Raw genomic sequence first — 26,360 nt, 5'->3', positions numbered from 1 at the left:
AGAAATTACAGTGGAATCAACCCTAAAAGCTTAGCCCTCCATGGCTTTGATGGAATACATGATGATATGAAGGAAAGAAAATAAAAGAAAGAATGAGAGATGTGGTGGAGACGGTATTTTCCAAAACCAGAGAGTTCTAAGTGTTTAAGTTGTGTGTTGTAAATTGTCAGTCTCTCTGCTCCCTTAAGTCTCTTTATATAGGCTTCCACTGGACTTTGGGCTTTATCTGTTAGTTCCTAAAATCTTTTATTTTTATTTAATTAATTAGCAACTTAATTCCTGTCCAATTTCCAATTCTGCCCCTCGCATTTAAGCATTTTTACAAAATTGACCAGAATTTGACCAGAGTTTGACCAGTTTGACCAGAGTTGACCAATTGACCAAATTTGACCAATTTGACTGTGCAATCAGAGGCTGACACGTGGCGCAGAGTACACTTTCCAGAATTAGGGTTTCACTTTCACACTCTCCTCCCTCCCTCGTGACGGCAATGGCGGCAGGCTTCTTCTTCTTCTCCTTCGGCGACGCTGCTGTAATGGAAATGGCGGAACTCGTGCTGTAGAGGTTGCGTTTCATTTCCGGCGTGGTGGTGTTCGCTGCTATGGAGATGGAGGTGGTTGTGGCAGCTGCGCAGGTCGCGCTGGCGGATGCGCTGCGGAGAAGGTTCGCGGTGGTGGTATGCGGAGCTGGAGCAGGTGCAATGGTGCGGTGCAGATCTGCATTTCTGCTGTAATGGAGGTTCTGCAACGTTAATGGTAGCTAAAAGAGGTGCTGCGATGGCGTTCTGGTTCGCGCGTTCTGGTTCGCGCAAAGATCTGTGACGGCCGCGACTGGTCATGCTGGTTGCACGTTGCAGGTGCTGTTTCCGGCGTGAACGAAGAAGATGATGGAGAGAAAATGGAGGTGTGGAGGTTCTGCAGATTCGTGGTGGTCGCGGCTGGTAGATGCTCGCGTTCGCTGCTGCCATGGAGAAGATGGAGAGGCATGGTGGTTGCGGCGTGACGGCGCTGGTTCGCGCAGATGGTGGTGCGTGGTGGTCGGCAAGGTTGGCGGCGGCGGCTGCCGTGGAGGGTGGAAGGAGAGGAGAAAATTAGGGTTAGGGTTTTGGGAGATGAAGATGATGACGTGGCAGAATCTGATTGGTTAATTTGGTGAGGGTAGGATTATGACACGTGGCTTGTTCTGGTTGGCTAATTTTAAGAGGTGGGGATTGCCACATGGCATAATCTGGTTGAGTGGAGTTTAAGTGGTAGGAGGGGTGCAACTTAGTGAAAACTGGGGGTGCAGAACAGGTTTTTGTGGTGCACTTGAGGGAGGAGTGTGCAAATAAAATCTGGGGGTGCATTTAGCTCCTGATTTATTCGTTTTCAGAATTTCTTAATTTTGGACTTATTTTGTAACTTTGAATATTTTAAAATCACACTATTAATTGACCAAAAATAAATTCCAGCTGCATTAACAAACGTTAGAATATCCAATAATATTTTATGCAACTAAAATCAATTTTTACGCCACTTTTACCAAAATTACTCAATAAATCCAATAATCACAAATCCTAATTAAATCAATCTTTAAGCACAGAAAATTCAATTAAATCCCCAAATTTAAATATTAAATGAGGGCAAAAATTTGAACTCATCACACACCCACACTTATCCTTTTGCACTCCTGGGCAAAATTGAAGAATTTCAAAACTTTATTCTGAGGTCTTTTATTCCATATTTTCAGTGGATTAAAGAAATGAATACAAATGGAAACAAATCAATCTTCTATAAATCATGTTGTCATGCACAAACAAATGGATAAAATTTTGTTTTTCACACATGAGTTAATCTTTTGAGTTTACAAGATAATCAAATATGAAAGAGAAACACTCAAGTTAAATATATATTTTCTCACCAAGATTCGCTCAAGTGTTTTGGCTTGTGTTTTCACTCAAAATACCCACGCAAGTAAACACTCTCAATGCTTAGCAAAACTCTAATATTCACAGCTTTCAGAAAACATGCATTCAAAAATCATGAGGACTTTTAACAGGTTATAATGAGGCCAAGGCAAAGGTAGGAAAAACTTTAGGATTTGTGTGTTTTTGAAATAGTAGGGAAGAAAGTATTATGGAGCATAGTTTCAAAATCAATCCTTACTTCTTTTTTTTCTCTTTTATCCTTTGTTTCTCTTTTTCAGACAGCAATCATTTTCATTTCAAAACTCTGTCATCAACAATTATTTTCCTTTTTGCCATTTTTACAACTTTGTGGGGGAAATACTCACCCCCACACTTTATTCCTCAACCAATCTCAACATAATCCACTAGCTCCTTCTTTCTCCCTAAGGACAAACATGGTCTTTTTCTTTTTAAGGTTTAACAATATGCTCAAAACAAGAAAAAGAGGTTTAAGCTCAAGGGGTTACCAATGGATCAATGCTATGGTTAGCTTATTTGGCCAAGTAGTTAAAAACAAGAAATGCCTCAGTCATATCAAATCATGCATGTTGCCTAAGATGCAAAACAACAGAATCAAGCTAAACATTTGAGTATCAACAAGACATGAGCAAATCACACAAGAAAAATAGGAATGACACATGGTAGTTCATCCTTACAATAAAGCTCAAAACTCACAAGGTCAAAAACTCTTTCACAAAAGATTTATTCCAGAAACTCTCAAATCAACTCAATCAGTAAATCACAGAAACAATCCATTCATAGCACATGACTCTTATTTTCCCAGAATTATGACCGTTCCAATTAGTAATCAAATCCAAAAATCCAATGTCAATATGTTTTATTGAAAACAAAAACTTTTTTTTTTAATAAAAACAAACAGAAAACAAAATTAGAAAAGGAAAAACAAAACAAATAGAAAACGAAAACAGAAAAGGGGGAAAATCTCCCCACACCCCCACACTTTATCCATGCATTGTCCTCAATGTATTCAATATGTATAAAATGCAAAGAAAAAGTATGAAGTGTACTTACCTCCTCAAGGTGGAAGGTATGAGGGAGAAGTCAAGTTCATCCCATCCATCGTCTTGTTCAACATATCTTGATTTTCATTGAATATCCGAAGACGATGCCCATTAACTTAAAAGTTCTTGCTGAAGATTCTTCCTTGATCTCCACTGCTCCATAAGGGAAGACTTCTGTAACAATGTATGGTCCTTCCCAAGTAGAACGCAACTTACCACTCATGTGACCAAGCTTGGATTTGTATAGTAACACCTTCTGGCCTACCTTGAAATCCTTTCTAGCCACAAGCTTTTGGTCATGGAACTTCTTGGTTTTCTCTTTGTAGAACTTTGAATTTTCATAGGCTGCTAGCCTAATCTCCTCTAGTTCTTGCAACTGAAGCTTTCGCTCATTTCCTGCTTCTTCCAAATCCAAGTTGCATGCTTTCACGGCCCAATAGGCCCGATGTTCAATCTCCACAGGTAGATGACAAGCCTTTCCAAAAACCACCCTGAAAGGTGACATACCTATAGGTGTTTTGTAGGCTGTCCTGTGTGCCAAAGTGCTTCATCCAATCTTGTGGCCCAATCCTTTCGACTAGGCTTCACTACTTTCTCTAGTATCTTTTTAATCTCTCTGTTAGAGATCTCTGCTTTCCATTGGTTTGGGGGTGATATGGTGTAGCAATGCGATGTGTCACCCCATACTTCTTCAACATGTTCTCAAGTAGCCTATTACAGAAATGAGTCCCCTGGTCACTGATGATGGCTCGTGGTATCCCAAATCTGCAGAAAATGTTAGACCTGACAAAACTCATAACAACTCGAGAATCATTAGTCCTTGTAGCTATGGCTTCCACCCATTTGGAGACATAGTCTACAGCAAGCAAAATATAAGAAAACCCAAAAGAAGGAGGAAAAGGACCTATAAAATCAATACCCCAAATATCAAATACCTCACAATACAGCATGGGTTGTTGAGGCATTTCATCCCTTCTTGTAATGGATCTGGCTGCCCTTTGGCACTGCTCACAATTTTCATATACCCTCTGTGCATCTTTAAAAATAGTAGGCCAATATAATCCACAATCCAACACCTTCCTACCTGTTCTTTGTGTGCCATAATGTCCACCAAAAGGAGATGAATGACAGAACTCAAGCACATGAGGTATCTCGATATCTGGAACACACCTCCTTATGACTTGGTCACTACCAATGCGCCATAAAATTGGGTCTTCCCAGATATAGTACTTTGCCTCACTTTTTAGCTTGATTCTTTCATATTTGGAGAAGGAAGGAGGAATAGCAGAAACAACCAAATAATTAACAATGTCAGCAAACCAAGGTTCAGGAAACATACCTTTCACAGCAGTCAATGCTAGGAGGACTTCATCAGGAAAGTCATCCTTAATAGGAATGTTATCTTCTCCATTTTCAATCCTGCTAAGATGATCAGCTACCAAGTTATGTGCTCCACTTCTGTCTAGAATCTCAATGTCAAACTCTTGGAGCAGTAGCATCCATCTGATCAACCTTGGTTTCGAATCTGCTTTCTTCAGAAGGAATTTTAATGCTGCATGATCAGTATAAACAATTACCTTGGAACCAAGTATATACGGTCTGAATTTGTCCAAGGCAAACACAACAGCCAATAATTCCTTCTCAGTCGTGGTGTAGTTAGCCTGCGCTGTGTCCAATGTTCTGGAAGCATAATATATCACATGTGATAGCTTCCCATCTTTTTGTGCAAGCACCGCTCCTACTGCAAAGTTTGATGCATCACACATCAACTCGAACGGTAATGTCCAGTCAGGTGGCTGGATGATAGGAGTGGTGGTAAGCGCCTTTTTCAATGTATCAAATGCATCTTTGCACCTCTCTCCAAAGTCAAATACTATATCCTTTTGCAACAAGTTGGAGAGAGGGTTGGCTATCTTGCTGAAGTCCTTGATAAACCTCCTGTAAAATCCTGCATGTCCAAGAAAAGATCGAACCTCTTTCACAGAAGAGGGGTAAGGCAATTGTGAAATAATATCAATTTTAGCAGGATCTACAGATATACCATTCTTGGAAACAACGTGACCTAAAACTATACCTTGTTCCACCATAAAATGACATTTTTCAAAATTTAGAACAAGGTTAGTTTCTTCACATCTCTCCAAGACTCTAGCAAGATTAGACAAGCAGTGATCAAAAGATGAACCATATACACTAAAATCATCCATAAAAACCTCAATACAATGCTCCAACAAATCTGTAAAAATACTCATCATACATCGCTGAAATGTTCCAGGAGCATTGCAAAGGCCAAATGGCATTTTCCTATAAGCATATGTACCGAATGGACAAGTAAAAGTAGTCTTATGTTGATCCTCTGGGGCAATACAAATCTGAAAATACCCAGAGAATCCATCAAGAAAACAGTAATGAGACTTACCTGCCAATCGATCTAACATCTGGTCCATGAATGGTAAAGGAAAGTGGTCCTTCCTGGTGGCCTGGTTTAGTCTTCTATAATCAATACAGACCCTCCAGCTATTCTGAATACGAGTAGGAATCAACTCGTTCTTCTCATTCTTGACCACGGTGATCCCAGATTTCTTAGGGACCACATGTACAGGACTCACCCAAGTGCTGTCAGAAATGGGATATATAATACCTGCTTGTAGCAACTTGGTGACTTCTTTCTTCACAACCTCCATCAGCTGAGGATTCAGTCTCCTCTGAGGTTGCCTCACTGGCTTAGCATCCTCCTCCAAGAGTATTCTGTGCATGCAGAAAGAAGGACTAATACCAGGAATATCTGCCAAAGTCCAGCCTATTGCTCGCTTGTGATCTTTGATAACCTGCAATAGCTTTTGTTCCTGCTCGTCAGTAAGCAAGGCAGATATAATAACAGGGAGTTTCCCATCCCTCTCAAGATAAACATATTTCAAATGAGATGGTAAAGGTTTCAACTCCAAAGTGGGTGGCTGTTCCACAGATGGCAACATTTTATTGCCTAAGGTAATTTCAGCCACCTCAGCATCACACTTGGACGCCACAGAGGTATCAAATAGTGACACCGCGTCCTCAACATCACCTGTTTTAAATTTTCTCTTTCGTCTAAAATTGAGCCCGAAACATTCGAAAAGAAAAATCCAAAGAAGAAGAAAAACCAGATAAAACGTCCAAAAGTCCAAAAGCATAATTGTTCACTACATTACTCAATAAATCAATCAAAACAAAGAATGGTCTTCAATTGGGTGCTTCATGGCTTCTAGCACGTTGAACTGCACCTTCTCATCTCCTATCTCCATAGTCAAGGATCCTGCATGCACGTCTATCTTGGTACGTGCTGTCATCATGAATGGTCTTCCCAAGATGATTGTGGTTGAACTCATTCCTTCATCATCCTTCATGTCCAAGATATAGAAATCTGCAGGAAAAATTAACTTGTCCACACGGACAAGCACATCTTCTAGCACACCTGCAGGGTTAACTGTGCTACGGTTGGCCAATTGAATGACCACACCAGTAGACTTAAGAGGTCCAAGATGAAGTGAAGTAAAAACAGATAAAGGCATTACATTAATGGAAGCTCCTAAATCTAACATAGCATTGTCAAACTTAGTACTTCCTATAATGCAGGGAACAGAAAACATACCTGGATCCTTACACTTTTGCGGCATTCTGACTACAGGCTTCTTAATTAAGCTAGAGACATTTCTTCCCATGTTCACTACCTCTTTGTCCATAATACGCCTTTTATGTGTACATAATTCTTTGAGAAACTTGGCGTATTTAGGAATTTGTCTCACAGCATCCAACAAATCTCCACTCTGAAAGTATTCAGATTCTTGTCTAACTCTCCATCTTTTTAGTTTTTGGTTTCAAACGGTTGGATAGGGAGGAGGAGGAGAATAAGGAGAAGGATTTTCAGAGGAAGTATTAGGGGATACCAACCTGGAGTTATCACTGGGTGCAGGCATTTCAGATGTTGCTTGTGTTGCTTCATCTGATCTTCCTCTTTCATCATTAGGTACAACTTCATTGTCCTTATCTTCATCTTCTTGGGCATCCCCAAGACCTTGTATTTGCTTACCCGATCTTAAAGTAATAGCACTTACATTTCTCGGGTTGATTACAGTTTGTGCAGGCAAATTGCTCGAGCCTTGTTGAGACTTCATCTGATTTAACTCATTTGCCATTTGTCCAATCTGGTTCTGCAAGTTTTGATTGGTTGCTTCCATCGTCTGTTTCAACTCATTGATTTGTCCCTTCATCATGTCAGCCATCATTTTCATCATTGCTTCCATGTTTGAATCACCAGAGGTTGCAGCTGGTTGTGGTTGTTGCCTCTGTTGAGGTGGAACATAGACTTGTTGGTGTTGAGGCTGTTGATTTCCCCATTTCTGGCTGGGATATTCCTTCCAATCTGGGTTGTACTTGTTGGAGGACAAATCATGGTTGTATTGCTGCCGAGGTGGTCTATTATTGCCATAGATGTTTGCAGCATATGCCTGAGGTTGTTCATTGTCTAACGTCCCTGTCTCTTTTAACATAGAACAAGCCTCTGTAGGATGATTAGTAGAAGCACAAATTCCACATAAAGTAGAAGGGATAGGCTTTTTCTGTAAGTCTGTCAAGGTCCTTACCATGGCCGCTAAGTCATCCAACTTCCTTCTAATTTCTTGTGATCTGCAACATATGAAGCTTCTACTCCATGGGTTCCCTTCAATAGAGTTATAGAATTACTCCTTGTGGAAAATTGTTGATGGTTCGACGCCATAGTTTCAATCAATTGTCTTGCATTTGTTGGCGTTTTGTCCACCAATGACCCTCCACTTGCAGCATCTATCATTTGTCTATCCATGATACTCAATCCCTCATAAAAGTATTGAATGAGGAGATGCTCGTTTATTTGGTGATGAGGACAGGAAGCACATAACTTTTTGAATCTTTCCCAATACTCGTGAAGACTTTCTCTTTCTTGTTGCCTTATCCCATAAATATCTTTGCGAATAGCAGCAACTCTAGATGCTGGAAAAAACTTTTCCAGAAATAATCTTTTCAGAGTCTCCCAGGTATTGATGGATCCTGGCGGAAGGCAGTATAACCAATTCTTAGCGGCATCTTGCAATGAGAATGGAAAAGCCTTAAGCTTGATATGTTCCTCTGTCACTGTTGTAGGTCTCATGGATGAACAAACAACATGAAATTCCTTCAAGTGATGGTATGGGTCTTCTCCTGCTAATCCATGGAATTTGGGTAAAAGATGGATTAACCCAGACTTAAGCTCACATTCTCCATCTGGATATTGGATGCACATGTTTTGTGTAATTGCTGCATCCGGTGAAGCCAACTCTCTTATTGTTCTTTCTTCCATTCTATCTTCTTGAATTTCTGGTTCAGGTGATGGATCAGAAGATATGTTAATCACCGGAGGTGATTCTAGTGGTACACTTTCAGTGGTAGGTTCAGATGATGATGGTGCTCCTTCAGTAGAACACCTGAGTTCAAGTCTCCTACGTGATTTACGCAAGTTCCTTTCAAGTTCTGAATCAAGTTGATAAAATTGACCCGGATTGGCCCGAGTCATGCACTATGCAGTCCACCTGAAAGTGTTTCCCTGTGTGTTTTTTTTTTCTTCCTATTCTTGTTTTGGAGAAAGATTTCAAGAAAGAAATGAGTTAAGATGTCGTTGGGTCTACTCCCAGAAAGAGAGGTGCGTCACAATGGACAACTTAAATACCAAGTCTTTCCTAGACAGAGTTTTCCAAACTAGTCTCAAAAATTTCTTAAAAGAAATTCTTAATCAAAACAAAAATAGAACTTTGCTTGGAGTATATTAACAGAAAACTAGATACTACAAAATAACAAACTATATCAAACGTATATGCGTAAAATAAAAAAAAATAAAAAAAATAAAAATAAAATAAAATAAAATAAAATAAATAAAAACAGAATCAAAATAAAAGAAATACTAACCGTATTCCCCGGCAACGGCGCCAAATTTGATATCGCTGTCGTTAGGCGATCAAATTACCACTACTTTAGCAACTTCAGTATTGCCAGTTTGTAGTGAAGAAAATAGTTAGGGTTAAGATAACCCTGAGTCGTCTCACAACGAATACGGAATTGATCTCAAATATTTGATTCTCAAAAATGCAATTAAAACTAGCAACTATAAAAATAGGGGGTTTTGATATGCAAAGAAAATGACACGGAAGATTGTAAACACAATAATAGTAAATAGGTCAATTCCACTGCTTTTTCTAAATAAGATTCTTCATTGGTTATCTAGAGATTATTGTTAAATTAATTATTGTTGTTGATTTACAAATAAATCAATGTAAAGACTCAATTCATTTGTTGGCATCCTCACTTTTAATCAAAGTACAGTCTCAATTAAAAGTGAGAATTATTAGATTGTCCATAGTAAATTCAATCAAAGTACAGTCTCAATTAATTTTACTATGCCTAATCATGTCTATTCCTTTGTTTCTTTACCAAATAGAAAACTTAATTAATCAAAGTAAAGTCTTGACTAATTTTAGTTAAAGTAATTACCTCTAATCAAATTAAAGTCTCAATTATTGGCAAAAACTTATTTAATCAAATGAAAGTTTCTAAACAAAATCAAAGTAAAGTCTCAATTTAATTTAAAAACCTTTTAACTCATATGATTAGCATGCATGTAGATTTAAAATCATTATTTTCTATTCGATTAAGAAGCAAAGGACATAGATAAACAAAAACCACAACAATAATCAAAATAACAAAACATATAAATTCATCTAACCTCAGAATCCATTTAAGAAATTACAGTGGAATCAACCCTTAAAGCTTAGCCCTCCATGGCTTTGATGGAATACATGATGATATGAAGAAAGAAAATAAAAGAAAGAATGAGAGATGTGGTGGAGACGGTATCTGCCAAAACCAGAGAGTTCTAAGTGTCTAAGCTGTCAGCTGTAAATTGTCAGTTCCCCGTTCTGCTCCCTTAAGTCTCTTTATATAGGCTTCCACTGGACTTTGGGCTTTATCTGTCAGTTGCTAAAATCTTTTATTTTTATTTAATTAATTAGCAACTTAATTCTGTCCAATTTCCAATTCTGCCCCTCTCATTTAAGCATTTTTACAAAATTGACCAGAGTTTGACCAGTTTGACCAGAGTTGACCAGTTGACCAGTTTGACCATTTGTGTCCAATAGAGGCTGACACGTGGCAGAGTCTCTCTCTCCAGAATTAGGGTTTCACTTCACACTCTCTCCTCCCTCGTGACGGCGCGGCTGACCGGCGTGGTGCTGTGGCGTGCTCTTGCGACGCGGTGCTGTGCGAAACGGTGTGAGGCGGTGCGATGGTGGAGGTGGTGCGAGGAGATGTGTGTGCTGCAATGTGGCGTGCGCTGATGGGTGGGGGCGAGGAGAAGGTGGCGGAGCAAGGTCAGATCGGATGCGCGTGGTGGTTCTGCTGCGCTGTTGTGGCTGGCGCTGGTTCGCGAACGGCAGGTGCACGGGTGCGGTTGGAGGTGCGTTTCCGGCGTGGACAGTGGTGCGGATGGCGTGGTTCGCGACTGTGGCGGCCGAAGTGCCTGCGGTTCTGCAGTGTTCCGGCGGAGTTGCGCGGTGGTGGGGCGTGGTGGTCGGCGAGGTTGCGCGGCGGCTGTGTGGAGGTGGATGGAGGGAAATTAGGGTTAGGGTTTTGGGAGATGAAGATGATGACGTGGCAAGATCTGAGTGGTCAATTGGTGAGTGGAGGATTATGACACGTGGCGGCTTATGGTTGGCTAATTTAAAAGGTGGGGATTGCCACATGGCATGATCTGGTTGAGTGGAGTTTAAGTGGTAGGAGGGGTGCAACTTAGTGAAAACTGGGGGTGCAGAACAGGTTTTTGTGGTCCACTTGAAAGGAGTGTGCAAATAAAATCTGGGGGTGCATTTAGCTCCTGATTTATTCTTTTTCAGAATTTCTTGATTTTGGACTTATTTTGTAACTTTGAATATTTCAAAATCACATTATTAATTGACCAAAAATAAATTCCAGCTGCATTAACAAACGTTAGAATATCCAATAATATTTTATGCAACTAAAATCAATTTTTACGCCACTTTTACCAAACTTACTCAATAAATCCAATAATCACAAATCCTAATTAAATCAATCTTTAAGCACAGAAAATTCAATTAAATCCCCAAATTTAAATATTAAATGAGGGCAAAAATTTGAACTCATCAAAAGGCGACAACAGTAAGTCAACTGAGGAGAAAATAAAAAGAAAATATAAACTGCAAAGAAGAAATTGAAGAAAAAAAAAAAAAAAAAAGATGAAAAAATAGAAAAAAGGTTTAATCGAAGGCACCTTTAGTTGCATCGTACAAAGACAACAATGTAAGCAAAGATGGTGGAGAAACTCTAGTTACCACCAGCTTTCATCCGAATCAAGCAAGGATCAAATTCAGTACAGGACAATGTGTGAAAGAAGTATTATGTGATATTGCTCCCACGAACTCTTGTCATCTTCTTTTGAGATGGGCATGGCTTCATTTTAAAACGCTCAATCTTGATGAACGTTCCCTTTGAGGCATGAGGGACATGAAATGAAGTTGAAATTTATGACACAAGACAAGCCAGTAAGGATCAACATAGGCTGAAGGAGAAAATAGAAAAGAAGAAATATAAACTGCAGAAGGAAGGGAAATTGAAGAAAAAGAAAAGGAAGAAAAGATAAAGATGATGGAAAAGGAAGTAGAGAAACAAGGTGTTTAATCGAAGGCCACCCATGTTTAGTTGCATTCGTTTACGAAAGCGACAACAATGTTGTAAGCCAAAGATTGGTGGAGAAACTCTAGTTACCACCAAGCTTTCATCTGAATCAACCAAGGATCAAATTCAGTACAGGACAATGTGTGAAAGAAGTATTGTGTGATATTGCTCCCACGAACTCTTGTCATCTTCTTTTGAGATGGGCATGGCTTCATTTTAAAACGCTCAATCTTGATGAACGTTCCCTTTATTTGAGGCATGAGGGACATGAAATGAAGTTGAAATTTATGACACCAAGACAAGCCAGTAATGATCAACATAGGCTGAAGGAGAAAATAGAAAAGAAGAAATATAAACTGCAGAAGGAAGGGAAATTGAAGAAAAAGAAAAGGAAGAAAAGATAAAGATGATGGAAAAGGAAGTAGAGAAACAAGGTGTTTAATCGAAGGCCACCCTGTTTAGTTGCATTCGTTTACGAAAGCGACAACAATGTTTAAGCCAAAGATTGGTGGAGAAACTCTAGTTACCACCAAGCTTTCATCCGAATCAAGCAAGGATCAAATTCAGTACATGACAATGTGTGAAAGAAGTATTATGTGATATTGTTCCCACGAACTCTTGTCATCTTCTTTTGAGATGGGCATGGCTTATTTTAAAACCTCAATCTTGATGAACGTTCCCTTTTGAGGCATGAGGGACATGAAATGAAGTTGAAATTTATGACACAAGGACAAGCCAGTAAGGATCAACATAGGCTGAAGGAGAAAATAAAAAGAAGAAATATAAACTGCAGAAGGAAGAGAAATTGAAGAAAAAGAAAAGGAAGAAAAGATAAAGATGATGGAAAAGGAAGTAGAGAAACAAGGTGTTTAATCGAAGGCCACCCATGTTTAGTTGCATTCGTTTACGAAAGCGACAACAATGTTGTAAGCCAAAGATTGGTGGAGAAACTCTAGTTACCACCAAGTTTCATCCGAATCAAGCAAGGATCAAATTCAGTACATGACAATGTGTGAAAGAAGTATTATGTGATATTGCTCCCACGAACTCTTGTCATCTTCTTTTGAGATGGGCATGGCTTAATTTTAAAACGCTCAATCTTGATGAACGTTCCTTTGAGGCATGAGGGACATGAAATGAAGTTGAAATTTATGACACCAAGTCAAGCCAGTAAGGATCAACATAGGCTGAAGGAGAAAATAGAAAAAGAAGAAATATAAACTGCAGAAGGAAGGGAAATTGAAGAAAAAGAAAAGGAAGAAAAGATAAAGATGATGGAAAAGGAAGTAGAGAAACAAGGTGTTTAATCGAAGGCCACCCCTGTTTAGTTGCATTCGTTTACGAAAGCGACAACAATGTTGTAAGCCAAAGATTGGTGGAGAAACTCTAGTTACCACCAAGCTTTCATCTGAATCAAGCAAGGATCAAATTCAGTACAGGACAATGTGTGAAAGAAGTATTGTGTGATATTGCTCCCACGAACTCTTGTCATCTTCTTTTGAGATGGGCATGGCTTCATTTTAAAACGCTCAATCTTGATGAACGTTCCCTTTATTTGAGGCATGAGGGACATGAAATGAAGTTGAAATTTATGACACCAAGACAAGCCAGTAAGGATCAACATAGGCTGAAGGAGAAAATAGAAAAGAAGAAATATAAACTGCAGAAGGAAGGAAATTGAAGAAAAAGAAAAGGAAGAAAAGATAAAGATGATGGAAAAGGAAGTAGAGAAACAAGGTGTTTAATCGAAGGCCACCCATGTTTAGTTGCATTGTTTACGAAAGCGACAACAATGTTGTAAGCCAAAGATTGGTGGAGAAACTCTAGTTACCACCAAGCTTTCATCTGAATCAAGCAAGGATCAAATTCAGTACAGGACAATGTGTGAAAGAAGTATTGTGTGATATTGCTCCCACGAACTCTTGTCATCTTCTTTTGAGATGGGCATGGCTTCATTTTAAAACGCTCAATCTTGATGAACGTTCCTTTATTTGAGGCATGAGGGACATGAAATGAAGTTGAAATTTATGACACCAAGACAAGCCAGTAATGATCAACATAGGCTGAAGGAGAAAATAGAAAAGAAGAAATATAAACTGCAGAAGGAAGGGAAATTGAAGAAAAAGAAAAGGAAGAAAAGATAAAGATGATGGAAAAGGAAGTAGAGAAACAAGGTGTTTAATCGAAGGCCACCCATGTTTAGTTGCATTCGTTTACGAAAGCGACAACAATGTTGTAAGCCAAAGATTGGTGGAGAAACTCTAGTTACCACCAAGCTTTCATCCGAATCAAGCAAGGATCAAATTCAGTACAGACAATGTGTGAAAGAAGTATTATGTGATATTGCTCCCACGAACTCTTGTCATCTTCTTTTGAGATGGGCATGGCTTCATTTTAAAACGCTCAATCTTGATGAACGTTCCCTTTTTGAGGCATGAGGGACATGAAATGAAGTTGAAATTTATGACACCAAGACAAGCCAGTAAGGATCAACATAGGCTGAAGGAGAAAATAGAAAAGAAGAAATATAAACTGCAGAAGGAAGGGAAATTGAAGAAAAAGAAAAGGAAGAAAAGATAAAGATGATGGAAAAGGAAGTAGAGAAACAAGGTGTTTAATCGAAGGCCACCCATGTTTAGTTGCATTCGTTTACGAAAGCGACAACAATGTTGTAAGCCAAAGATTGGTGGAGAAACTCTAGTTACCACCAAGCTTTCATCTGAATCAAGCAAGGATCAAATTCAGTACAGGACAATGTGTGAAAGAAGTATTGTGTGATATTGCTCCCACGAACTCTTGTCATCTTCTTTTGAGATGGGCATGGCTTCATTTTAAAACGCTCAATCTTGATGAACGTTCCCTTTGAGGCATGAGGGACATGAAATGAAGTTGAAATTTATGACACCAAGACAAGCCAGTAAGGATCAACATAGGCTGAAGGAGAAAATAGAAAAGAAGAAATATAAACTGCAGAAGGAAGGAAATTGAAGAAAAAGAAAAGGAAGAAAAGATAAAGATGATGGAAAAGGAAGTAGAGAAACAAGGTGTTTAATCGAAGGCCACCCTGTTTAGTTGCATTCGTTTACGAAAGCGACAACAATGTTGTAAGCCAAAGATTGGTGGAGAAACTCTAGTTACCACCAAGCTTTCATCTGAATCAACAAGGATCAAATTCAGTACAGGACAATGTGTGAAAGAAGTATTGTGTGATATTGCTCCCACGAACTCTTGTCATCTTCTTTTGAGATGGGCATGGCTTCATTTTAAAACGCTCAATCTTGATGAACGTTCCCTTTATTGAGGCATGAGGGACATGAAATGAAGTTGAAATTTATGACACCAAGACAAGCCAGTAATGATCAACATAGGCTGAAGGAGAAAATAGAAAAAGAAGAAATATAAACTGCAGAAGGAAGGGAAATTGAAGAAAAAGAAAAGGAAGAAAAGATAAAGATGATGGAAAAGGAAGTAGAGAAACAAGGTGTTTAATCGAAGGCCACCCCTGTTTAGTTGCATTCGTTTACGAAAGCGACAACAATGTTGTAAGCCAAAGATTGGTGGAGAAACTCTAGTTACCACCAAGCTTTCATCTGAATCAAGCAAGGATCAAATTCAGTACAGGACAATGTGTGAAAGAAGTATTGTGTGATATTGCTCCCACGAACTCTTGTCATCTTCTTTTGAGATGGGCATGGCTTCATTTTAAAACGCTCAATCTTGATGAACGTTCCTTTATTTGAGGCATGAGGGACATGAAATGAAGTTGAAATTTATGACACCAAGACAAGCCAGTAATGATCAACATAGGCTGAAGGAGAAAATAGAAAAGAAGAAATATAAACTGCAGAAGGAAGGAAATTGAAGAAAAAGAAAAGGAAGAAAAGATAAAGATGATGGAAAAGGAAGTAGAGAAACAAGGTGTTTAATCGAAGGCCACCCTGTTTAGTTGCATTCGTTTACGAAAGCGACAACAATGTTGTAAGCCAAAGATTGGTGGAGAAACTCTAGTTACCACCAAGCTTTCATCTGAATCAACCAAGGATCAAATTCAGTACAGGACAATGTGTGAAAGAAGTATTGTGTGATATTGCTCCCACGAACTCTTGTCATCTTCTTTTGAGATGGGCATGGCTTCATTTTAAAACGCTCAATCATGATGAACGTTCCTTTATTTGAGGCATGAGGGACATGAAATGAAGTTGAAATTTATGACACCAAGACAACCAGTAATGATCAACATAGGCTGAAGGAGAAAATAGAAAAAGAAGAAATATAAACTGCAGAAGGAAGGGAAATTGAAGAAAAAGAAAAGGAAGAAAAGATAAAGATGATGGAAAAGGAAGTAGAGAAACAAGGTGTTTAATCGAAGGCCACCCATGTTTAGTTGCATTCGTTTACGAAAGCGACAACAATGTTGTAAGCCAAAGATTGGTGGAGAAACTCTAGTTACCACCAAGCTTTCATCTGAATCAACAAGGATCAAATTCAGTACAGGACAATGTGTGAAAGAAGTATTGTGTGATATTGCTCCCACGAACTCTTGTCATCTTCTTTTGAGATGGGCATGGCTTCATTTTAAAACGCTCAATCTTGATTAACGTTCCCTTTATTTGAGGCATGAGGGACATGAAATGAAGTTGAAATTTATGACACCAAGACAAGCCAGTAATGATCAACATAGGCTGAAGGAGAAAATAGAAAAGAAGAAATATAAACTGCAGAAGGAAGGAAATTGAAGAAAAAGAAAAGGAAGAAAAGATAAAGATGATGGAAAAGGAAGTAGAGAAACAAGGTGTTTAATCGAAGGCCACCCTGTTTAGTTGCATTCGTTTACGAAAGCGACAACAATGTTGTAAGCCAAGATTGGTGGAGAAACTCTAGTTACCACCAAGCTTTCATCTGAATCAACAAGGATCAAATTCAGACAGGACAATGTGTGAAAGAAGTATTGTGTGATATTGCTCCCACGAACTCTTGTCATCTTCTTTTGAGATGGGCATGGCTTCATTTTAAAACGCTCAATCTTGATGAACGTTCCCTTTATTTGAGGCATGAGGGACATGAAATGAAGTTGAAATTTATGACACCAAGACAAGCCAGTAATGATCAACATAGGCTGAAGGAGAAAATAGAAAAAGAAAAATATAAACTGCAAAGGAAGGGAAATTGAAGAAAAAGAAAAGGAAGAAAAGATAAAGATGATGGAAAAGGAAGTAGAGAAACAAGGTGTTTAATCGAAGGCCACCCTGTTTAGTTGCATTCGTTTACGAAAGCGACAACAATGTTTAAGCCAAAGATTGGTGGAGAAACTCTAGTTACCACCAAGCTTTCATCCGAATCAAGCAAGGATCAAATTCAGTACATGACAATGTGTGAAAGAAGTATTATGTGATATTGCTCCCACGAACTCTTGTCATCTTCTTTTGAGATGGGCATGGCTTATTTTAAAACCTCAATCTTGATGAACGTTCCCTTTGAGGCATGAGGGACATGAAATGAAGTTGAAATTTATGACACAAGGACAAGCAGTATGGATCAACATAGGCTGAAGGAGAAAATAGAAAAGAAAAAATAAACTGCAGAAGGAAGAGAAATTGAAGAAAAAGAAAAGGAAGAAAAGATAAAGATGATGGAAAAGGAAGTAGAGAAACAAGGTGTTTAATCGAAGGCCACCCATGTTTAGATGCATTCGTTTACTAAAGCGACAACAATGTTGTAAGCCAAGATTGGTGGAGAAACTCTAGTTACCACAAGCTTTCATCTGAATCAGCAAGGATCAAATTCAGTACAGGACAATGTGTGAAAGAAGTATTGTGTGATATTGCTCCCACGAACTCTTGTCATCTTCTTTTGAGATGGGCATGGCTTCATTTTAAAACGCTCAATCTTGATGAACGTTCCCTTATTTGAGGCAAGAGGGACATGAAATGAAGTTGAAATTTACGACACCAAGACAAGCCAGTAATGATCAACATAGGCTGAAGGAGAAAATAAAAAAGAAGAAATATAAACTGCAGAAGGAAGGGAAATTGAAGAAAAAGAAAAGGAAGAAAAGATAAATATGATGGAAAAGGAAGTAGAGAAACAAGGTGTTTAATCGAAGGCCACCCTGTTTAGTTGCATTCGTTTACGAAAGCACAACAATGTTGTAAGCCAAAGATTGGTGGAGAAACTCTAGTTACCACCAAGCTTTCATCCGAATCAAGCAAGGATCAAATTCAGTACATGACAATGTGTGAAAGAAGTATTATGCGATATTGTCCACGAACTCTTGTCGTCGTCTTTTGAGATGGGCATGGCTTTATTTTAAAACCTCAATCTTGATGAACGTTCCCTTTGAGGCATGAGGGACATGAAATGAAGTTGAAATTTATGACACAAGGACAAGATAGTAAGGATCAACATAGGCTGAAGGAGAAAATAGAAAAGAAGAAATATAAACTGCAGAAGGAAGGAAATTGAAGAAAAAGAAAAGGAACAAAAGATAAAGATGATGGAAAAGGAAGTAGAGAAACAAGGTGTTTAATCGAAGGCCACCCATCTTTAGTTGCATTCGTTTACTAAAGCGACAACAATGTTGTAAGCCAGAGATTGGTGGAGAAACTCTAGTTACCACCAAGGTTTCATCCGAATCAACAAGGATCAAATTCAGTACAGACAATGTGTGAAACAAGTATTATGTGATATTGCTCCCACAACTCTTGTCATGTTCTTTTGAGATGGGCATGGCTTAATTTTAAAACACTCAATCTTGATGAACGTTCCTTTTGAGGCATGAGGGACATGAAATGAAGCTGAAATTTATGACACCAAGACAAGCCATAAGGATCAACATAGGCTGAAGGAGAAAATAGAAAAAGAAGAAATATAAACTGCAGAAGTAAGGGAAATTGAAGAAAAAGAAAAGGAAGAAAAGATAAAGATGATGGAAAAGGAAGTAGAGAAACAAGGTGTTTAATCGAAGGCCACCCCTTTTAGTTGCATTCGTTTACGAAAGCGACAACAATGTTGTAGCCAAAGATTGGTGGAGAAACTCTAGTTACCACCAAGCTTTCATCTAATGAAGCAAGGATCAAATTCAGTACAGGACAATGTGTGAAAGAAGTATTGTGTGATATTGCTCCCATGAACTCTTGTCATCTTCTTTTGAGATAGGCATGGCTTAATTTTAAAACGCTCAATCTTGATGAACGTTCCCTTTATTTGAGGCATGAGGGACATGAAATGAAGTTGAAATTTATGACACCAAGACAAGCCATAATGATCAACATAGGCTGAAGGAGAAAGTAGAAAAAGAAGAAATATAGACTGCAGAAGGAAGGGAAATTGAAGAAAAGAAAAGGAAGAAAAGATAAAGATGATGGAAAAGGAAGTAGAGAAAGAAGGTGTTTAATCGAAGGCCACCCATGTTTAGTTGCATTTGTTTACGAAAGCGACAACAATGTTGTAAGCCAAAGATTGGTGGAGAAACTCTAGTTACCACCACAGCTTTCATCCGAATCAAGCAAGGATCAAATTCAGTACATGATAATGTGTGAAAGAAGTATTAGTGATATTGCTCCCACGAACTCTTGTCATCTTCTTTTGAGATGGGCATGGCTTCATTTTAAAACGCTCAATATTGATGAACGTTCCCTTTGAGGTATGAGCGACATGAAATGAAGTTCAAATTTATCACACAAGGACAAGCCAGTAAGGATCAACATAGGCTGAAGGAGAAGATACAAAAGAAGAAATATAAACGGCAGAAGGAAGAGAAATTGAAGGAAAAGAAAAGGAACAAAAGATAAAGTGATGGAAAAGGAAGTAGAGAAACAAGGTTTAATCGTAGGCCACCCTATTTATTTGCTTCGATTACGAAAGCGACAACAATGTTTTAAGCCAAAGATTGGTGGAGAAACTCTAGTTACACCACGGTTTCATCCGAATCAAGCAAGGATCAAATTCAGTACACGACAATGTGTGAAAAAGTATTATGTGATATTGTTCCCACGAACTCTTGTCATCTTCTTTTGAGATGGGCATGGCTTTATTTTAAAACGCTCAATCTTGATGAACGTTCCCTTTATTTGAGGCATGAGGGACATGAAATGAAGTTAAAGTTTATGACACCAAACAAGCCAGTAATGATCAAAATAGGCTGAAGGAGAAAATAGAAAAAGAAGAAATATAAACTGCAAAGGAAGGGAAATTGAAGAAAAAGAAAAGGAAGAAAAGATAAAGATGATGGAAAAGGAAGTAGAGAAACAAGGTGTTTAATCGAAGGCCACCCATGTTTAGTTGCATTTGTTTACGAAAGCGACAACAACGTTGTAAGCCAAGATTGGTGGAGAAACTCTAGTTACCACAAGGCTTTCATCTGAATCAACCAAGGATCAAATTCAGTACAGGACAATGTGTGAAAGAAGTATTGTGTGATATTGCACCCACGAACTCTTGTCATCTTCTTTTGAGATGGGCATGGCTTCATTTTAAAACGCTCAATCTTGATGAACGTTCCCTTTATTTGAGGCATGAGGGACATGAAATGAAGGTGAAATTTATGACACCAAGACAAGCCGGTGATCATCAACATAGGCTGAAGGAGAAAATGGAAAAAGAAGAAATATAAACTGCAAAAGGAAGGGAAATTGAAGAAAAAGAAAAGGAAGAAAAGATAAAGATTATGGAAAAGGAAGTAGAGAAACAAGGTGTTTAATCGAAGGCCACCCATGTTTAGTTGCATTTATTTACGAAAGCGACAACAACGTTGTAAGCCAAGATTGGTGGAGAAACTCTAGTTACAACAAGGCTTTCATCTAAATCAACCTAGGATCAAATTCAGTACAGGCCAATGTGTGAAAGAAGTATTGTGTGATATTGCTCCCACGAACTCTTGTCATCTTCTTTTGAGATGGGCATGGCTTCGTTTTAAAATGCTCAATCATGATGAACGTTCCCTTTATTTGAGTCATGAGGGACATGAAATGAAGTTGAAATTTATGACACCAAGACAAGCCAGTAATGATCAACATAGGCTGAAGGAGAAAATAGAAAAAGAAGAAATATAAACTGCAGAAAGAAGGGAAATTGAAGAAAAAGAAAAGGAAGAAAAGATAAAGATGATGGAAAAGGAAGTAGAGAAACAAGGTGTTTAATCGAAGGCCACCCCTGTTTAGTTGCATTCGTTTACGAAAGCGACAACAATGGTTTAAGCCAAAGATTGGTGGAGAAACTCTAGTACCACCACGCTTTCATCCGAATCAAGCAAGGATTAAATTCAGTACAGGACAATGTGTGAAAGAAGTATTATGTGATATTGCTCCCACAAACTCTTTGATGAGTCATTATTTTCTTCTATTCCACTAGCCTTTGTGCACCCATTAGACAGTTGATTAGTGCTTAATTGTTCATCATTAGAGTGTTTTTCATCTGTTGGGCTTTATTGGGCCACTGTTCCGAATTTGGACTAATTTCACATTATTTGGCCTAATTTTTGTTTTTAATTATTTTTAGGTATTTGGGTGAAGCAAATTTTGGAGCTTGGACATTAATATTTAGTTGAAGAGAATTTCCACATCATTGCCACATCATTTCCATGTCATTTACACGTCAGCAAAGTCAATGGGTCAACATTTGAGGCCCAGAGTGGCATTTTAGTAAATCTGAGTGGCAGAGTGGCAGTTTTGTAATTATGAGTGGCAAGGGTGATATGACCACGAATTAGGTCTGCATGAAACGAGGCCAGCCGCTCCTTCTTCTTCTCCACTCTCAAAAACCTCCATTTTTGTTGTTTTAAAGTTTTGGAAGGTGACCCATGGTGGCACACACGAATTTTTCACGTTTTCCATTGGTTTTTCACGATTTATGAGTCTTGGACAGCACATTGAAGTTGTATTAACGTTTTCTACCGTTTGGGTAACTTTATATTGAAGCATTTTCGTTTTTGGTGGCTGTTTTTGTTGCTCTTCTCTTATCCCTTGCCCATTTCGTTTGCTGCACCATTTTAAGCTTTCAATATCAATTTGAAGTCATTTGAACGGTTAAATTGCAATTTCTGTTTCAGATTCGAAGTGAGTGATTGTTCATTTTCCATGTCTAGCTAAGTTTTTCGTATTGGTTCCTTGAAGAAACTGATTTGAAACCATGAGGTTGATGTTTTGCAGTGCACTCCAATTCCTAATTTCTCTTCATCCTATTCAATTTTGTAGCTTTGAATGAAATGGAATTTGTGATGCTTAATCATGAGTTTATGTTTTCCACAATTTCAGAATCCTTGTCATGCTTAGTGAGTTCGGGTTTTGGCCACAGTTACTTAATCTGTGTGTGAGTGTGTGAAATTGAAAGAAGGATGTGTGTTATGCTTAATGGTTGAAGCTGTGTTAATTTTCGCATAGTTGATTAATTCGGATTTCATGAGAGTAAATTGGGTAAGAGACTTGATTTAGTAACCTGTGATTGGTTGATTTTCAGTGGAATCAAAGGACCAGTACGTTTTGAATTGTGTGTTTAATTCAGTTTTGATTACAATTTAGCAAACTTGTGTGAATCTGCCAACCCCCCCCTGTGTTTTATTGTTGTGTTCATCTGGAAAAGTCGCTTTGAATGAAAATATTGGTCGTTGGGAGACGACTTGGTTCACTTTCATGTACTGCATTTAATATGTTTTAATTTGGTGGGGTACGGCCTCTATCAAATTTGGTGCCGTTGCCAGGGACCAATCGTTTCGTTCAAAGTAAAATTTCCAGTGTGTTTGTGTTTTGTGTTTTGGTGTGTGTGTGTAGTTCAAGTGTGGTTGAGTTGGTATATGTTCATTGTGATGTTAATGTTGTGTTAAGTTCAGTGCCTGTTTCCATTCCTGTGTGTTTCTGTGTAGTGTAGTGAATAGTGTCGCGGCGCGCATGAATAGTGTCAATTGTAGTAGTGAATAGTGTTTGAATAGTGTCCGAATCTGGCATTTAACTTCTGGATTTTTGTTTTGGTAGCTACGGAGCTTGTTTTGACTTGAAATTTTTTTCCCCCACTTCTAAGACGTTGAACTTGATAGGAAAAATAGCTAGAGCAGTTGGTATGGTCTGAGTTAAGAGATTCAAAAAATTTTTGGACTGATTTTTAGTGAAACTTCAGAGGACCATAACTTTTGCTCTGGTTATCAGAATCACTATTATTTTATATGGATTTGGGATAGAATTTGATTTCCCACCTTCTTGTACCCCGCTCCGCCGGTTTGCAAACTCAGAATCTCCAGAAAATGCCATTTTCTACATTTCAGCAGTGTTTTTTGTGATTTTTCTTCATTTTTCTTACTTTTGAAAAATTGTCAAAAATACTTGTGCTTTGAGTTTTGATCTGTTTTTTTTTGTGCTTCTGTTTGACAACTCAAAGGAATATCCTACCAATTTTCAAGTCATTTGAAGGTCATTTGAGTATACTTGTAGTTATACCCTTTGTTATGCCAATATCACTACAATTAGTGCTTTTTGGTGCATGACTAGGGGAAACCCAAGTGAATTACAACCATTTGACCCTGAGATTGATAGGACATTCCACAGAGGAAGTAGGCATCCTAGGAATCCATCTTTGCATGCTGAATATTCAGTGACATTTCCTGATTCTTCTGATTCTCATCACATTCCTGACACTCCTCATTCTTTGCATTCTGAGCATACTGTATATTCTGAGCATTTTCATACTGATAACATGGCTCAACCTCCTCCACCTCATGAGAGAACCATGAGTGAGCTCACTGCACCAGAGTTCACTTATGATAGTTTATGCATACAATACCCTAAGGAGGAGGTTCCATATGTGCTGAAAACTTGTTTGATACACTTGTTGCCAAAGTTTCATGGTCTTGCAGGTGAGGACCCGTGCAAACACTTGAAGCAGTTTCATGTCGTCTGTTCCACCATGAAGCCTGCAGATGTACAAGAGGACCATGTATACTTGAAGGCTTTCCCTCATTCTTTGGAGGGTAATGCCAAAGACTGGCTGTACTACCTAGCACCCAGGTCCATCACAAGCTGGGATGACCTGAAGAGATTGTTCCTTGCCAAGTTCTTTCCTGCTTCAAGGACAACAGCCATACGGAAGGAGATTTCTGGCATCAAGCAGTAATCTGGGGAGACCCTTTATGAGTACTGGGAGAGGTTCAAGAATCTCTGTTCAAGCTGTCCACACCATCAGATTTCTGAACATCTCCTCCTGTAGTATTTTTATGAAGGCTTGCACCACATGGATCGAAATATGATTGATGCTGCAAGTGGTGGTGCCCTTGGTAACATAACCCCAGCTGCAGCCAGACAATTAATAGAGAACATGGCTTCAAATTCTCAACAATTTGGCACAAGGAGTGATGCCATAGTTGTTAGAGGTGTTCATGATGTAGGAGCAGCCGAGTACACGAAGAAGTTGGAGAGTAAGATTGATGCTCTTACCACACTGGTCAACCAACTTGCTTCCAATCAGAGAGCTCCAGCTGCAAGAGTTTGTGGCCTTTGTACATCTGTTGATCACTTTACAGACTCTTGCCCAGCATTGCAACAACAGGCTTCTTCTTCTACACCAGTGGATACCCCTCAGGCCTATGCAGCAAATATTTTCAACAACAATAGGCCCCAACAGCAACAACAAAACCACCATGATTTGTCAACCAACAGATATAATCCAGGATGGAGGAATCACCCTAATTTGAGATGGGGAAACCAGGGTAACCAGCAGCCCCAACAATTTCAAAATGTGCAACCACCTCCATAACAAAGAGTTGCACCTGCACCACAAGCTGCTCCTGTTCCACCTGTACCCACACCAGCTCCTGCTGCAGCACCTGCACCTTCTTCTTCTACTTCATTGGAGGAGTTAGTCAGGATGATGACCCTTCAAAATATGCAATTTTAGCAGGAGACTAGGGCCTCAATCCAGAGTTTGACAAATCAAATGGGGCAGATGGCCACTCAACTAAACCAGGCACAGGCTCAGAATTCTGACAAGCTTCCATCACAGACGGTGGAAAATCCTAGGAATGTGAGTGCCATTACTTTGATATCTGGGAAGAATATTGAAGTTCCCACTTCCGAGCCTACACCTCTAAAGGAAGCCGACCCTGCCACACTTCAGAGAAAGCGTGATGCTCATGCAGCTGGTCCTTCCATATCTGGTGCGACTTCTACACCTTCCACCTCTACTGCTGCACCTTCCATACCTCTTCCTTTCCCTCCAAGAGCCATTCCAAGCAAAAAGATGGAAGAGGTTGACAGTGAGATCTTGGAAACTTTTAGGAAGGTTGAGGTGAACATACCTCTGTTGGATGCCATTAAACAGATTCCTAGATATGCAAAGTTCTTGAAGGAGCTATGCACGCACAAGAGGAGGCTAAAGGGAAACGAAAAGATCAGCATGGGCAGAAACGTGTCAGCATTGATAGGTAAATCTGTTCCTCAGATTCCTGAGAAGTGCAAGGACCTAGGTACATTTTGTGTACCTTGCATCATAGGTAACAATAAATTTGAAAATGCAATGCTTGATCTTGGTGCCTCAATAAATGTTATGCCTCTATCTATTTTTAAATCTCTTTCTCTTGGACCCCTGCAACCTACGGGTGTGGTGATTCAGTTGGCAAATAGAAGCGTTGCCCACCCAGCAGGTTTGGTTGATGATGTTTTAGTTCGTGTTGGTGAATTGATTTTCCCTGCTGATTTTTACATTCTTGATATGGAAGAGGGATTTTCACATGGTTCTGCACCAATCATTTTAGGCAGACCATTTTTGAAAACTGCACGAACCAAAATTGATGTCCATGCAGGTACTTTGTCTATGGAGTTTGATGATATTGTTGTGCGATTCAACATTCTGGATGCCATGAAACATCCTTCTAAGGATCATTCTGTTTTTCACGTGGATATTATTGATGATGCTGTTGATGGATTGATTTCTGATTTCCACTCTTTGCATACATTAAAACATTCATCCGTGTCTGAGTTATCTGAATTTGCATGCATTGATGTTCTTGATTCTGATTCTGATTCTGATGATGCTCAATATGATGAGGATAATGTTGAATGTACAGAGTTTGACTCTCTGGATGTTGTACCTATTCACTTTGATGTTATACAATCAGGTTGCACTAACCATGTTGCAGGAAGTACATATACATCTGATTGTTATGCTCAAGTACAAGCTGTGGAACCCATTTCTCCTTCCCTTCTAGTTCCTGATATTCAGCCAGCATCCAGTACTCTAGAGTTAAAACCACTGCCAGACAACCTCAGGTATGTCTACTTAGAGGAGGAGGACAAATTGCCTGTCATCATTTCCACCTCCCTCATTGCTGAACAAGAGCAGAGGTTGTTGCAAGTTCTTCAGAAGCATAAGAAGGCAATTGGATGGACATTGGCTGACATCCCTGGTATTAGCCCATCAACATGCATGCACAAGATATTGTTGGAAGATGGAGCAAAGCCAGTGAGACAGCCACAAAGGCGACTCAACCCTGTCATCTCGGATGTTGTAAAGAAGGAGGTGACCAAGCTTCTACAAGCTGGGATCATCTACCCCATTTCCGACAGTCAGTGGGTTAGCCCCATCCATGTTGTTCCAAAGAAGACTGGCCTCACTGTAGTCAAGAATGAAAAAGAGGAGCTAATTCCAACAAGAGTGCAAAATAGTTGGAGGGTTTGCATTGACTACAG

At 39.1% G+C, this 26,360-nt stretch overlaps 1 non-coding gene across 1 annotated transcript; it reads right to left on the bottom strand.

The window, feature by feature from the left end:
* Nucleotides 1-23,753: 23,753 nt before the first annotated feature.
* Nucleotides 23,754-23,862, bottom strand: LOC114172275. Its single transcript, XR_003601975.1, has one exon. It is a non-coding gene; the product is annotated as a small nucleolar RNA R71 (small nucleolar RNA).
* Between the last annotated feature and the right edge of the window lie 2,498 nt (nt 23,863-26,360).

The sequence above is a fragment of the Vigna unguiculata genome, unplaced genomic scaffold, assembly GCF_004118075.2.
Source record: "Vigna unguiculata cultivar IT97K-499-35 unplaced genomic scaffold, ASM411807v1 contig_525, whole genome shotgun sequence".
In the NCBI taxonomy this organism is placed as follows: Eukaryota; Viridiplantae; Streptophyta; class Magnoliopsida; order Fabales; family Fabaceae; genus Vigna; species Vigna unguiculata.
The sequence above is the reverse complement of the archived record's forward strand: the minus strand, read 5'-3'. Positions and strand labels throughout refer to the sequence as shown.